The following is a 15,930-nucleotide window of genomic DNA, read 5'->3' on the forward strand; positions in this document are numbered from 1 at the left end:
GACATACAGGCGCCCAGGCGGTAGCCACTTGTCTCATCTGGCTAAACAAGCTGGATAATTGACAAACTCATTGGCTAAATAGGCAAAGTGGTAAACCCATTTGGCTAAACACCCAGTGGTGGACCAAAATTTTTTTCTGGGGGCACAAGCGGGTCTGGGCGGAGGGGGGGGACACAAGCGCATGGTCCTCTTTGCAGTGTTTTGAAGATAAACTTTGTGCCTCTTTTACGGGTCTTTACGAGCTTTCGGATCGAGGTCTGGAACAGGTTCCTAAGATCCGGGTCTGGAACCGGGTTTTCAGATTCAGATCGGGAACCGGATTTTCGGATCCAAATCTGGAACCGGTTCCTAAGATCCGGTGTTGGAACTGGGTTTTCGGATCCAGGTATTTAACAGGTTCCTAAGATCCGGTACTGGAACCGGGTTTTCGGATCCAGATCTGAAACCGGTTCCTAAGATCCGGTTGTTGAACCGGGTTTCGTATGCAAGTCCGGAACCGTTCTCCGAGAACTGGTTCCTCGCGGAACCGATTCCGCCGGAACTGGAACTTTATGGCCATCCTTATTTAATATCAGAAGTACTATTTAAAAAGAAAAAATCAAAGTTGAAGCCTTTCCAAACCAGAGACTGTTTTCGTGCTCAACCTGTACATCACTGGAATCCTTCAACAGAAGATGAAATAAATCATTCCTTCATTGCCACAAATATCATGGTGTTTACATTGTTGACCTAAATGTATCATCATTGTTTGCACCTCTGCTTCACCAGACGAATGTTAACATGATATCTTTTACTCAAGTACAAACCCTGGACAAAGTTATTCCAAAACTTCCTTTAATTTAATCTTTATTTAAGTAAATAGTTTATCATTTTAGAGTGAGAGAGAGAAAAAGAGAAAATATTTCGTTATATCTCAATATATATAGAGGAAGTAGCTGTGAATGTTATTCCGTAGAATTTCGCTCTCAGTGTTTAGATGTCGAGACGAGGCCTCACAAACGAAAAACAACGAGAGAAAAACGTAGAGATAGAAACTAACAGTTGTGAAAGTTCCAAATCATCCAGCTCCAAAAGGGATTATCATGGAGACGACATAGCAGTTGTATACAGTTACGTGCGTCCGTATATGAGAATGTTGTCTACGAGTAAGCCCAGAGGTTTTTCAGAAGCAGAAGGACTGAGGTAGAAATGGTTTATTGGGAGCAGAAGGGTGGAAATGAGAGCAGTGGATAAAACCACATTGAAAGCGATGGCCGTAAGGATTTTCCGCTCCGCCGGAGCCAATTAAAAGTGAGACCGGACGCGGTTCTGATGGATGAGGCGGTCACGAGGAACAGAAAAAGAGGAGGTTTGTGGTGTAATGGTGTTTTTTATAGGGGTAGATTGGGCTTTAAGGGACATAGAGTGGGTGAGTAGAAACATGGCAAAGGGGGTTCACCTAGAGGGTGAGTCTGTAAGAGGAAAGAGTGCGAGAGAATATATATATATATATATATATATAATATCGAGCTAGGTTTGTGGTGTTACCCTACCGCGCTGGAAAATTTCAGAACTCACTGTAATTTCCAAGTGAAAACTAAAAAAGAAGAAGAAGAAGAAATACTGAAGTAATAATGAAAAAGAGAGATGTGGAGGGATTTACTGACGAGGTCTCGCTTCACAAAGCATAAAACAAGCCTATCTTCTTTCTATCTCTTCTGTTCCGATGACCAGATATATAAATCCGTTTTCCCGTGTTCTCTCTCTCTCTTCCAATACGTATCTGTTTTTCTTGTTTAGTTTTTCTATATACCATATTGTTTTACCACCATCATTCTCTAAGCTTGTAAAGATTCACGCAGAACAGATAACTCAGAATACATAAAGCAAACTATAGCATCTATACATGCATTAGTTAACCTAAGACAAATATTGTACAGACCTCATATAGAGTATCGAAATTTTGCCTCTTTTCTGAAACTCTAAAATCACCCTACAAGTGATCTAAACTAAGCGGAATATCCTAGATTTTTGAAAGGTTTGGTTTACCAAAACTTCTTTATACCTGCCTGTCTGTCCGCCCATCCGGAAGACAGACGAGCTGAATAACTATGATGGATCACCTTTTTTTTTTTTGTCTAGGATGTAGAAAGTCAAACGTTAAGAACTGAGTTCGTTGATGGATGTGTTGTTCAAACCGGAAGTGACATAAATCGGCCTTTTCCGGTTTTAGTGATCGCTATAGAGCGAAAATGGTAATGGATAGTGAGAAGCGTTTTGTTCGGAATTGATTTAACGTTCTAAGAATAAGCATTAATTCTCTATTCAAACCGGAAGTGCCAGAAATCAATCATTTCTTATATTAATGTTGGTCCTTATAGAGTAACGTAATAACTGTAATAACTGTATAAGTGTATAATAACTGTATAACTGTAATAAACAGCAAGAAGTGGTGGTTTACAATAAAATAACCATATCAAGAATTTATTCAGTTTCTATCTTTAACTCTCTACTAAAACCGGAAGTGATAGAAGTCCAACACAACCTCTGGTTCACATATTGATTTACATAGAGCAAAAACGATAAGGTACAGCGAGAAGCGTCTTTAAATCGATTTAGCGTTCAAAGAATAGGTACTATCTTCTATCTTAACTCTATTGAAACCGGAAGTGGCATAACTCTACCACTTCCGGTTTTAAATTTGATCGCTATATATGCAAAATGGTAATCTATAGCAAGAAGCTGTTTTCTGTAATCATTTAAGCGTACCAAGTACACCAATATCGCAAATTCATCCTTAACTCTCAACTAAAACCGGATCTGGTGGAAATCTGCTATCATTTCCGGTTTGAATATTAATTGAGAAAATATGACATCATAAAAACTAAACTCCTTCACGTGGTGTACACATGACATTGCAACTTATTTAAAAATATATTTATGTAATTGGAATTTATTTCATTTGATAAAATTCATACGATTATTATCTTCTCACTCGCAATACGTGCTAAATTATTTACACAATCTCTTACGCAACCCTTTATGGAACCTGAAAGTTTGGAGAAGTTTCATTAAGATTGTTTTCTTAGTATAATTTCAAAATAAACCAGCTTTTCTTATCTTTAAAAAAAACATACATTGTATATATATTATGGTAGTCCAAATTTATAGGGGAAAAATTAATTTTGGAATTTCTTTGCACTAACCCCCTAAAATGGTTCCATGTGGAACCAAATTAAGCCAGGATAAAAATTAGATCCATTGAATAATTTTAAATGGTGCCCCAAACGACCTAAACTTTTGAATGTGTTTTCAATACATAGTGTATAGGGAAAAGCTGGAATAAAATCTCGTAATTTAGAAACGGCTCAAGGGAATGAAAAGATGTCTTGCATAATGGAACTAGAGGAAGAGACCAACCTAATCTTGTATACGTTATTATGGCGGCCGTCTTGAAGTCCGCCATATTGAATTCAGGACAAAATTTTTAAATAGGAAGAGGGTCATGTGACATATCTTTTTGAGGTAGTATTTCACCAGATGCACAAATCTGGTATTATTTTCAAGTCACCTATATTCATGTAAGAGTTATTACGTATGAAAAACAAAATGCTTCATGTAATGTTATTTTAATGCAGTTATGGAACACAGATATGTAAGAATTTTGGAAGTCTTACATAAACTGAAACAAACTGTTTGTTTCGCTTTGAACTACAAATAAGTTTTTTCCATCAAGATGATTCATAGACCATTATGAGGAAAAAGAAAAATTATAACTTGGAAGAAATTGAAATATCCCTTATTTATGTAGTATCTTTTTGGTAAATTATGAATCTTATTTGCTACATAGTTCACTTTGTCGCATATAGGAAAAGATTGTCTGTGGGCCTTTATTATCTGCAAAAGAAACTGTTTATGCTCCTCATTTTTCGTAAGAACGTTGTTGTAATCTTCTATTAGTTACACTCCCCTTTCTGCACACCGTTTGTTACGTGGATGAATTAAACTATTGTCTTTTCTTGAAGATAGTCATTGTTATTTGGCCATGAAGTCGGATCACACTCTAGAAACCCTTTGGGTATTTTAAATCTCTCGAGGAAAATTTGTTTGTTGTAACAAAATCACTGATTTCTCTTTTCACAAGAATTTTTATGATATCATCTCTTGCGTCAAGCCTCTTTGCTGCTTCACGGTTTCCCCTTATAGTTTTAATTCTTTCAACCATTTTTTGCTTTCTCATTATGGTAACTCCATCATCAAACAACCCCAATGCCACGTGTTCCTCCGTCAAGTATATCCTGACCAGCGAACGAGTGCGGGCGGCCGGTTTTGGAACTAAAATACAAACAACAGTGTTTCTAACCGGATTACTTGTAATTAATCTATCACAGTTGTTTTTGCCCTGTTCATAATAAACCACTTCACGCATATGTTCAAGTTAAGACAAACACAATTTCAAAAGTTATGTAAGTTATTTTCAGAACATTTTAAGGGACTGCAAAAAAAAAAAAAAAAAAAAAAAGTACATACACCCTCCATATTAATTTGGCAATAACTTGCGAATAAACTAACCTCAGTGTTGTACAAAGGAACACTGAGAACTTCGTAGCATTAGAGTGTAAGGAATTCCTACTTCATCTGTTAACAAAACCTCGAAGTTCATCTTTGTGAATCAAAGTTATCTTTGGCAACTGCGCTTTCATTGTTTAAAGCAAGTTTTATTGTGTAGTTTTGAGATAAGGCGTTTTCGAAATTGCTACCAATTTGGACCATGTGATCGATTGATTGACAGTACCTTCAGTAAGAAATTAACATTGAGATCATTTTCGGATATGCTGCAAAAGACTGGTGACAGAGAAACTGATAATCTAACCGCCTCCAAAGGAGATTTGGATCCCCCCCTGATTAAGATGGTAGATAAAGATAACTTTCTCTGATATCTAACCTGTCATTATTTAGCATGGTTTGGTAATTTAAAAATCCAGTATTTTTACCATATTTTGAAAAATTTATTTAAAAGAAATAAACCCAATGTTACATTGGGGGCAGTAGGGGAGCGATTAAAATTTAAAGTGGGGAGCCTGACAATTGATTTCTTATAGCTCAAGTGAAATTCAGAAAAAAACGAATTTCATATTAAAAAAGAAATACAAAATACATTTTCATGGTAACTCTTACATTCATTATGTTATTATAAAGTTAATGGTACTTTTGAAATTGATTAGAGTGAATAGATATGTATTTAAGTAACAAAACCACTTGCGTAAGCTTTTCAAAATATCAAGTTAGAAGAACGAAGTTTGTCTTCCACTGCCATCTCATTGCTCAAAGACACCGGCGATGAAACAATTGGCCGGAAATCATGCGGCCGCTTCTTACATCAAATCATGAAGAAGAAGATAAGTGCCAATGTTAGGTACGTGAGTTCAGTTTTTTAAGGATCCCCTCTTGGAACTATACGTAGCAAATTTTAGTACTTACACTTGAAATAAAAACACAGCTGTTTAGAGACGATTGATTGCCTTTGTCTTTGAATTTCATATGTGTACACAGGATTTGTTAAACAAGACCGTACATCTGATATGTTTGAACTATATGCAACTTATGTTCACGGGCTAAACTCAGTCTTCTGAAGTCAAATTCTGAATTCAAAGAAATTCAGAGGAAGTTCAAAGGGAATTTCTATACTCATAAATAAAAGTTGTGAATGTATTGTGTATTGAACCAATGATATTTATGCTTACATTACCCATACGCTGATGTTCTATCGATACTTGTATTTCACATTTACCAAAAGGCTGGATTACGAGTTGAGTTGAGTTGATTTTAGTTTAGCGTCCCTTTCAGCAGCGAGGCTATATGAGACGTGGACCTACTGATTAACGTGGAATCCGAACCACATGAGCTCCCGCCGGGAATCGAACCCGGGCCTCCCACGCCAAAGGCGCGTACGCTAACCGCTTAGCCACGGAGGAGCTTAGGCTGGATTACGATAATAATCCTAAAAGATAGATGCATTGTAATCAGGTTTTACAAGGCAATCCCGAAAGACAAGCTATCCAATCCCGTAGCCCTTTAAAAAATTAAGAAAAATTTCTTCTTCACTTTCTTTTCCCTCAAAGGGTTCACATTCATCGAAAAAAAATAAATGAAATTTCTTTAGTTTAACGTTCCATGATTATGCTCTTTATGCTAGAGGAGACAGGTGATTAATGAAAGTGAAAGATTGTAAAATTAATTGTTGGGCTCTCACAGAACCGCGTACAACAAAGACACATGCGCTAGCCAATAGACTAACGAAGAGAACTTCACAGTTCTCGAGTGGAAACGTATCGGAATTCTTTCTTGACTACAACTTAAGAAAATAATTTAGTTGTCAATCGATAAACCTACATTAAAACAAATACAAGCATCGCGAGCCTTAACTTGATTTAAACTTACAGTTACAAGATATTGCACAAGTATCTAAGCTACCAACCCATAATTAATCTTTTAGTCATTAACCTCTTATTACTGAGTTTTACAGGTTTCTACTGTTTTATAATGAAATCAAATAAAACGTAATATTTTTATATATATATAATCTGCTTAATACACGGTAGAAATTCACTTCTGTGCTATCTTGTTCTTAAATTGTTAATTTCCATGCATATGCCATTTTCCACAATACATCTGCATTGCTGCAAGAATAACAATTACTGCATTCAATAACAACTATACAATTTATGGAGTTCTTTATTAAGCGAAACAGATTAGGCTACTTATAACATGTAAACTGCAAGTTTTGAAAATCGTTGGATACACTGCAGAGTGACGCTCTCCGTTCCCCTGTCCCACCGCGCTTACCTAGAAACTGATGTAAACACAACACTAGCGCCCTCCACGAAAAACCGCACTAATATCCTGGTCAGGTAATACCAGAGCCGGCGTGAAAATTTAGAAAGATCCACTTCAGATAATTCAGCATCTATTTGTCTTTAACTGTACAAATCTTTCAAAAATTGTAGATCTTGTAATGGTGAATGGGATGTTTGATCACATTTAAGCCAACTATGAACATATAGTCGGATCAGAAAGTGCATACTCTCCGAAGACCCGTTTCTATTTGCTTCGTTAAACGAAATTGTTGGCGAAAGAGAAATATTTTAAATAGTAGCTTGCTTTTCCCATCCATCTTACATGGTGAATTGCTCCAGCAAACGAAAGAAAACTCCTGAAGGAGGTATGCCACCCAAGAATATGATGGTCAGTTCTAAAAATTCCCTGTAATCTTCTCTGCAGTGTCCTGCTTCTACAAGTTTGATAGCAAAATTCAACACTTCATTTCTTACATCGGAAATATTGTTTGTTACATCATCATCATCAATTCCTGGAATAAAGTTAGTGTAATCTATTCTAGACCACTCGTTCTGCAAACACTTCGATAGGAGAACGTCCGGTCCAGATGCAAACGAAACACAACAGTTATCAAATACACATTTTAAAACTAATTCATAAATGTGGTGTCTACAAGGAAGGTATAGAAGGTTATTTTGGAGCTACTGCTCTAGCAGAATGCAAGCACCGTTGACAAGATCCATATTGCAAGGAGTAGTGTCACAATAAACTGCTTGCACGAACTTTACCAAGTTCCATTCTTCAAGCGAATGTACTATAATAGAATGAATATGTTCTTCTCTTGATGACGTCAAAATGGAAACACCAATTAGCCTCTCATGACCATCTCCCGTAATAATTATTGATAACCTGCCGGCAGTTTCTCTGCCAGTCAAATTCAGCAGTAGTTTTCCGTTCCAATGCATAACTAACGCACTTGATGCACTCTGAAATTGTTTTTTGTAACTGTGCAACTTCACTACAGGTTTTCTTTCAGCATCGGTGAATGGAAGACCTATCTATTGCTAGTTCCTCTACATTATGGCCTAATGCCTCTGCCGTCGCTGTCAGAATATGTATTGCTGCTCTATGAGTGATCTTTTATCGATTAAGAGCAACACCAGTCTTTGAGTAATAAAATTAGTTTTTCCCCCTTTTACATCTTATGGACGGTCCGGGCACACACGCATTCGTATTTACATTTTCTTTAACATTCTCAACTGGGTTTTCCTCTTCATTACATGAACTGCTCCATGTCTTTTGGCATATAAAGTTAAACAAATTATTTTCAGAAGTGCATTTTCTTTCGCGTTCCTCTTTCGTTTGAAGCCGTGCATATCCCTTTCGTTATTTTCACGCCAAACTCATGTCTTTACTTTTAGTCGTGTAAGAATTATTAATCTGAAAAGGAAAAAATCTTTTCACAGGTACTAATTCTTACATGACTAAAGCTATCTTTAAAATAGTGCCAGATTTGTGCTTCTGGTAAAACGCTACCTCAAAACGATATGTCACATGACCATCTTTCTATTTAAAAATGTTGACCTGAATCCAAGATGGCGGATTTCAAGATGGCCGCAATGGTAGTACTATACAAAATTAGATATGTTTCTTCCTCTATTTCTATTATCCAGGGTATCTTTGCATTACCTTTAGCCGCTTCTAGATTACATGAGTTTATTTCAGATTTTCCCCATATACTATGTACTGTAATCGGATTCAAATTTTTAGGTCGCTTGGGGCACCATCACAATTTTGTGTACAAATACAGTAAAGCTCGGGGTACCGGCACAAGGGCGGGCCGCATTTTTACGGGTGCTTGTCCGTTGCATTCCAAATCTTGCTTAATTCTCCTAACGCTCCGAGCGTATGCAGAAATAGGCTGTATTTCTAGTGTTCGTGCGTTATACTGACATTATTAGCAGCTACTCAGATTAAAATATAAAAAATAGAGAAGATAAATTTTAAAATGTTATACCTACGCAGAATACACCCTTTAATCAAATTGATATGATTTTAAAAATCCAGCTTGAGTTGGATATTATGTTCCAAAAGTAATTTCAAATTTGTCAGTCTTTTTCCGACCCCGATAACTATGAATTCGTCACTGATTTGTCTTTTTTTATTATTTAATTTTAGCGTTCCTTTCAGCAGCGAGGCTATAAGAGACGTGGATCTACAGCTTAACGTGGGATCCGACGACATGAGCTCCCGCTGGGAATCAAATCAAGGTCTCCCACGCCAAAGGCACGTACACTAACCACTTAACTACAAAGGAGCTATAAGTCATATTAGATATTATATTTTTTCACCCAATCTCCCCTCCCCCTTCTACTGATAGGACTGAACTTGGACATAAACGGCACTGGGAACATCATTATTCATTTTAACGACCCCAAAAGCTATGGATTGTACAATGCTGCTATGGATTGATAGAGGATAGTTGGTGCAAAGCAAGCTATGGATTACCCTAACTATCCTCTTTGGCAAAAAGAGTTTCGCTATCGTATATGTGAGCTCCTCCGTGGCTAAGCGGTTAGCGTACGCGCCCTTGGCGCGGGAGCTCATGTGGTTCGGATTCCACATTAATCAGTAGCTCCACGTGTCACATAGCCTCGCTGCTGAAAGGGAGCTAAACTGAAATTCAACTCAACTCAACTATCGTATATGTTATATTAACATAAAATGTAACTACTCTTGCACACTATCATAGTACGTGCAAAATGCAATAATTTAGTTTTATTTGCCATGTAAAAGGCTCTTAATTAAATCAGAATACTTGAACTCTAGTCCATTTCTATTTGTTTCGCGGGTCAATTGTTAGACGTTATTGATAGGCATAGGTCTTTGACCCTTGATATAGGTGGGAAAGCTTTCCTTTCTTTAGGAGACAACGTTTACTGGACTATCCCATCTGCATTTTCAAATGTTCCTGCTTTGTCAGGTAAACATAAAATACCTAGCTATATTTCACTTCCATACCTGCAGTTGCAACATATGAGAAGCAGACGGCCTTAGCAGTATATGGTTGAAAGAACGCGTTTTTCTTTTTTTCACCAGAAAGGATGACACATAACGATTACATGCAGATAAGAAAAAAAGATTGACGGGCTAGCATAGGAAGTTACGTATGTTGAGTCCAGTCTTACGATATTACTAAATCAAGTGTGTGCGGTTTTGTTTATCACCGGAAATGGAAATGCAGATAAACAAATGCGTATGAACTGTGCTAAGGAGAAGGAAGTTGAAGTGTTGTGTGCACCATCAAAAGGTCTGCAGTGTAAACAATGTGTTCGCATTAATTTCAAGGTAGGAGGACTTTTATTCTTCTATTTTGTTTCTCTTTTAGTAAACAAACATTTTAGATTGTATAAATACTAGCGACCCGATCCAACCCTTATTCATTTCTCTGTGAATATGATTGAACAATATACGTGTCAATAATTTTGATTATTTATTTTAAAGTTATCGTCCATTTTCAGCATGGAGGATATGTGAGAACTAGAGAATCGGAATCCGAACCACCATACTGCATTTAATACTCTTCTGCCGGGAATAGAACAGGGAACCACATACAAGAAAGGTGGTGTAGCTTCTGGACCAGCGGGATGTATGTGTTGTACGAATTGTACACAACACAAAAGACTTCATTCAGATTTACATTCAATAATGTAACAAAAATAATTTATCTAAGGCTAGTCTGTCATAGTTGTAGTCGAGTGGTTCTCAACCAATGTGTCGCGACACACTGGTGTATTACGTAATCCCCTAAGATGTGTCGCGAAATTTAAGAATTTAAAAGTCATAAAGAATTTGTTAATAAGTAGTTAAAATCGAGACAAACTGTACTAGTCCACACTTCCAGCGGTAGCAATAATGCTCAAGTGCTATATAAAGTTATTATAAAAAATAATTGGTTTCTCTATTATAATAGATATTATTATTATTATTATTATTATTATTATTATTATTGTTGTTGTTGTTATTATTATCTCAAAAGTCTCCTGACATAAGGTAACTCCATTATTATCAGAATTACAAGAAAATGCGAAAGGAAAAACCATCTCCAAATATGATGTTTTCAATCTAAAGTGAAGGATTTTTTTTATATATATATCGGACGAGCCGTTTGGGCTGTACACTCTTTATGTGGCCAATGTTAAATGAAAATGCAATTTTGTCATTTACCTGGACCCATAACTTAAATGAATGAAGTTACTGTCTTTTACGCTACCGTGTCGATGGCCAGCCCCCATTTCAAACAGTAGCTTCATTCACTTTTACGTTATGGGTCCAGGTAAATGGCAATGTTGCATTTTCATTTAACATTGGGCGCATAGAGTGTGCAGCCTAAACGGCTCGTGCGATTTAAAATTCCTTCAATTTAGATTGAAAACATCATATTTGGAGACGGCTTTTCCTCTTACATTTTGTTGTAACTCTAATAATAACAGAGTTACCCTATCTCAGAGGACTTTTGAGATACACTGTATATTTTATACCCTTCTTTGGTATTTGAATAATCTTATAAGCTGATATTGTGAATATGCAATAATAGTCATATCATTGTACTAACAACTAACTATTAAAAGCTGGTGCAAGTTTTCATCATTTCAATCAGGTACATATGTTTTTTTGAAGTCATGATACTGTTAAGGTTTAATTTGGGTGTTCTTATATGTTAAGTAATTATGCCTACAGAAACATATATGAAGCACTTTTAACGTATTTGGCAACCCCTAAATCATAAAAGTTTTCTGAAATAGAAAAAAGAATCTACTTTTTATTTTTTTTTCAAACTTTAGACTTCTACAGACAAACTTTCTCATTACACTATAAGAGTTCAAATTTAATATTATTACTATTTGAGCCGAAAGGAATGGGAGAAAAACCTGGAAAGCAGAAATATTTTTCAATAAGAAGTATTTTTAGTCACATTGTATCATTTATCGTATATTTTATATAATATACCTGCACGTCACCGTTTCTCGATCATACGGTACTTACGCTTATACTTGTGCTTATAAGTAAAATACTAAAAATACTGAAACATATAGAAAGTTTACAATAAATACCAAGTACACAAGACTTAATTTAATGTAAGTGTTAAAGTCGCCTAAGATGAAAAAGGTGTGATGAAATTCATACATTATCTAACTTTTTACATTTTTTTGTTTATTATAGGGTACTTTTTTCGGATGACTTTCTCAAAAACTACTCAGGTGACTTTGTTAATATTTCATAAATAAGTATGTCATTAGTAATCTGATCATGTATGGCATAACTCATTTGTCCTAAAAAAAAATGTACAGTTACTAGTTTATTCATGGGGTGAGGTTTCTGGAGGGACAGTTTTCTCAAAAACGACTCATGTGGTTTTCTTCATAGTTCATAAATAAATATTTCATCAATATCCTGACAATATGGCTTAACCTATTTTTCCTTTAAAAATATATGAAGAGTACTTTATTCTTGAGTACGAATTTTTTAAAAAGCAATTTTCTCAAAAATGACTCACGGGATATTTCATTAATAACCTGATAATACTAGATATATCCTAACTCATTTATCCTGAAAAAAAAAAATATTGCAGGGATAGTTTATTTTTGAGGGTGAGTTTCTTTCTTAAACACTTTTCCCAAAACTGTTTCATGTGATATTGTTCATATTTTACAAATAAATATTTCAGTAATAACTCCATAATTTTGCGTAAATTACTCCTTATGAATAACTTTAGAAGGGGTAATTTAATCTTGGAATGAATTCTTTTTGACAGTTCTGTGAAATATTACGTTTGCGGTTTTAATATTTTATATACAAATATTTCGTTAATAGCCCTAACATATGGCATAAATTATTTTCTTATGGAAAAATCTACAAGGAATAATTTACTTTTTGGGGGTGAATTTTCTTTGGATGAAATTTCCAATAAATGCCTTTTTTAAAATTTTGTTCGTATTTCACAACAAAATGTTTCAGTAATAACTGCAGTCCAACATGATTTAGTTTAAGAAATTGGAGCGAGAAAGTTTAGTGCAGTGGCCTGCGTTTTTTAAATTTTCGTTTAGTTTGCCCACAAACCACCCCGAAATGCATACAATATTTATAAAATTATTCAAGGATTTCGTTACATATGCAAGGGATAGCATAGGTAGCGACATCTATTAGGGTCAGTGTTGATCATTAGGATTAATGTGCCAAATAGGCTGACTTTGTCTTTTATTAGAGTTAGTGTGGTGCACAGACTAAGACGTTTGCTATTTATTATTAGGATTAGTGTGGCGCACAAACTAAGCCGTTTATGTTTATTATTAGGATTAGTGTGGCGCACAAACTAAGTTTGACGTTTATAATTAGGATTAGTGTAACACACAGACTAAAACATTTGTTTATTGTTGGGATTGGTGTGGTGCACATACCGTATTAAGACGTTTGCCATTTATTATTAGGATTAGTGTGACATACAGACTAAACCATTTGTTTATTGTTGGGATTGGTGTGGCGCACATATTAAGACGTTTGCCGTTTATTATTAGGATTAGTGTGACACAGACTAAAACATTTGTTTATTGTTGGGATTGGTGTGGCGCACATATTAAGACGTTTGCCGTTTATTATTAGGATTAGTGTGACACACAGACTAAAACATTTGTTTATTGTTGGGATTGGTGTGGCGCACAACCGTTTATTATTAGGATTAATGTGGCACACAGACTAAGACGTTTGCCGTTTATTATTAGGATTTTTGTAATGTGATGTTCAATAATATTGTTAATTCGGTATCTAGCCCGAATTATTTCTATTTCGAGCTAGATACCGAATTAAGAATATTGTTTGACATGACATTACAAAAACCATTTTGTGTGAATGGTTCCAGGTTCGATTCTCGGTGGGGACATTCTGTAGAAATGTCTAAAAGCCCTTTCAGGCCAGCCATTCTGAGTGAGGTTTTCCCTGGATTTTCCCCATTCACGTCAGGCAAATGTTCGTATGGCATCTAACATAAAGATCCTAAACCACTTCCTCCCACTTCCTCAGTTGGTGTGCTCGTCGAGGAACGCCATTTCTCATACGTGACGGGCTAAAATGTCATAGATACCGAAAGCTCAGAAATATAATTCCTAATCCGTAATTATTTTTAACAGTGGGGGATAAAGAGAAATAACAATTGAAAAAGCTGCCTATATCGTATAGAATTGAATTATCTTATATTTCAGAGACTGGATTTCTCCTCATAAGATAAGAATTTAATGCACTTTTAGGTTAAGGAACTACATATCGGAATATTATAAGTATTATTGTAATGTTAACATCATCTTCTTATTGAAACGCCTTGTCTTAGACTTTAGTTCTCAATGAAGCTTGAATTGAACCTTGAAGGGATTGAACCGGGAACCATTTGATCATAAAAACGCACATCTCGCTCAATAATTGCTAACTATTTTAAGATTATAAATCGAGCTTATAAATATGGTCCCCGTCTTCTATCCCCAATTCCCTTTTTCATAGACACTTCAAACCGTATCACAGTGTATGATAGAGAAAACGCGGGCGTTGCTGTAACTTTACAACCTCGCTTATTTTCCTGTTCCGCTGGGGTGTTTTTCAGTAAATCCATCTCTTATCCAAACATGCAGCTTGAAGGAAGTGTCTGCAGTAAAATAAGCGTTTATCGCCTTCGCTTTAGAAGACGAATGCCTCTTCCACTTTCTGAGATCATTAAGGTTCTTAATGGTGCAATTTGTCATGTTGTTCGACGAGAAAGAGAGAGAGATGGAGAGAGTCAAAAACCTTACATTGAATCGCTGCTATGTTACCGTGCGTACGTACGGTACGTATCACAGGAAAATCAAAACCCAACCTTCTTCTTCCGTCTTATTTTTCTCACCTCTACGTCACTCTCTTTTGTGAAGATTCCTCATTCCCCCTTTTCCCTATTTTCTCTGTAGTCACCCACTCCACTCGAGCAATTCACAATTTTCATGACAGGAAGAGGAGTGCGGAAGTAATACTTGTAAAGTGCCAGGATGAATGACTACATGTGGAAGCAGAGAAGAAGGTTAAAAAAGAGAAAAGAAAAATAACTCCTAGAAGAGCTAATGACTTTTATGGCAGGTATTATCTCAGGATAATCAAATGTTTTATATTCACTTGCATCTTTTTTTAAAAATACAATTAACCTCATTTATAGATAATAATGTATTGATAACATTTAGGATTTATGCAGATTAACTTCCCAAAGTATAGTTATAACATTTTTCAGGGAAATTGTGTATATCAGTCAGTGACGACGCCAATTTTTTGGGGAAGGAGTAAGTGGAGGAGAAGAGACATTTTTGGGTGCCAGCTCTTTTTTTCGTATACTGAAAATAATAATTTTTATATTACTTGACCTACAATACAATACAATACAATACAATATGAAGGGGAACCGCCTCGTACAACATCTCAAGGGGGAGGGGGAAGGCGGGGTAGATGATACCACCGGGGAATCCGCCCTCTTGCTCCCTCTTGCGCCCTCTTGCTCCCCCGTCCATCGTCACTGATATCAGTTTCTCAACCATCGGTAAACGTAATCGTAGCGAGGTTCGTCATGTATAGGTCTGTTTGATTTATGTCTTGTTAGTAGGGCCGAATTTATCTTCTTTGTACCTGTAATCCCAATAAAGGATTTCAGCATATTATTTTTTTCCCTTTAAAAAGTGCCAGATTACAGTTCGGTCCTAAAGAATATCCTTAGCCGTATGCTTTCTTGAAAAGCTTTGATCATGACTTTAATGGGAGGCTATTTATTCATATTATGTAATATATCTTCATGGCATTGTTTTACAACATAGCTTACATTATTTAACATAGAAATTAATAGTGTTTCAATATTTTGTGTCTCGTCCTTGCTTTCTTAAGAATCTGACTCTTTTTGGCATTGATACTACAAGTTTCTCACTTGTACGGTCCGCAGCAAAAAGCCTGCAACATGAGCATGTAAGTTTATTGTGAAACGACGAAGTCTTTTGCTCCAAAATAAGTGTGCAGGAGAGGACGCCGAGGTTTCTCCTGGCGTGATTCGAGCCACTT

The 15,930-nt window shown here is 36.0% G+C and overlaps 1 protein-coding gene across 1 annotated transcript in view; it reads left to right on the forward strand.

Moving 5' to 3' along the window:
- Nucleotides 1–10,106: 10,106 nt before the first annotated feature.
- Nucleotides 10,107–15,930, forward strand: part of Csgalnact (Chondroitin sulfate N-acetylgalactosaminyltransferase) — a 368,071-nt gene continuing 362,247 nt past the window's right edge. Inside the window, exon 1 of the mRNA XM_081771740.1 lies at nucleotides 10,107–10,164. The gene's annotated coding sequence lies outside the window, so the exon portion shown is untranslated. The remainder of the gene's footprint in view (nucleotides 10,165–15,930) is intronic.

This window comes from Thermobia domestica, chromosome 1 (assembly GCF_964235325.1).
Source record: "Thermobia domestica chromosome 1, izTheDome1.hap1.1, whole genome shotgun sequence".
Classification (NCBI taxonomy): domain Eukaryota; kingdom Metazoa; phylum Arthropoda; class Insecta; order Zygentoma; family Lepismatidae; genus Thermobia; species Thermobia domestica.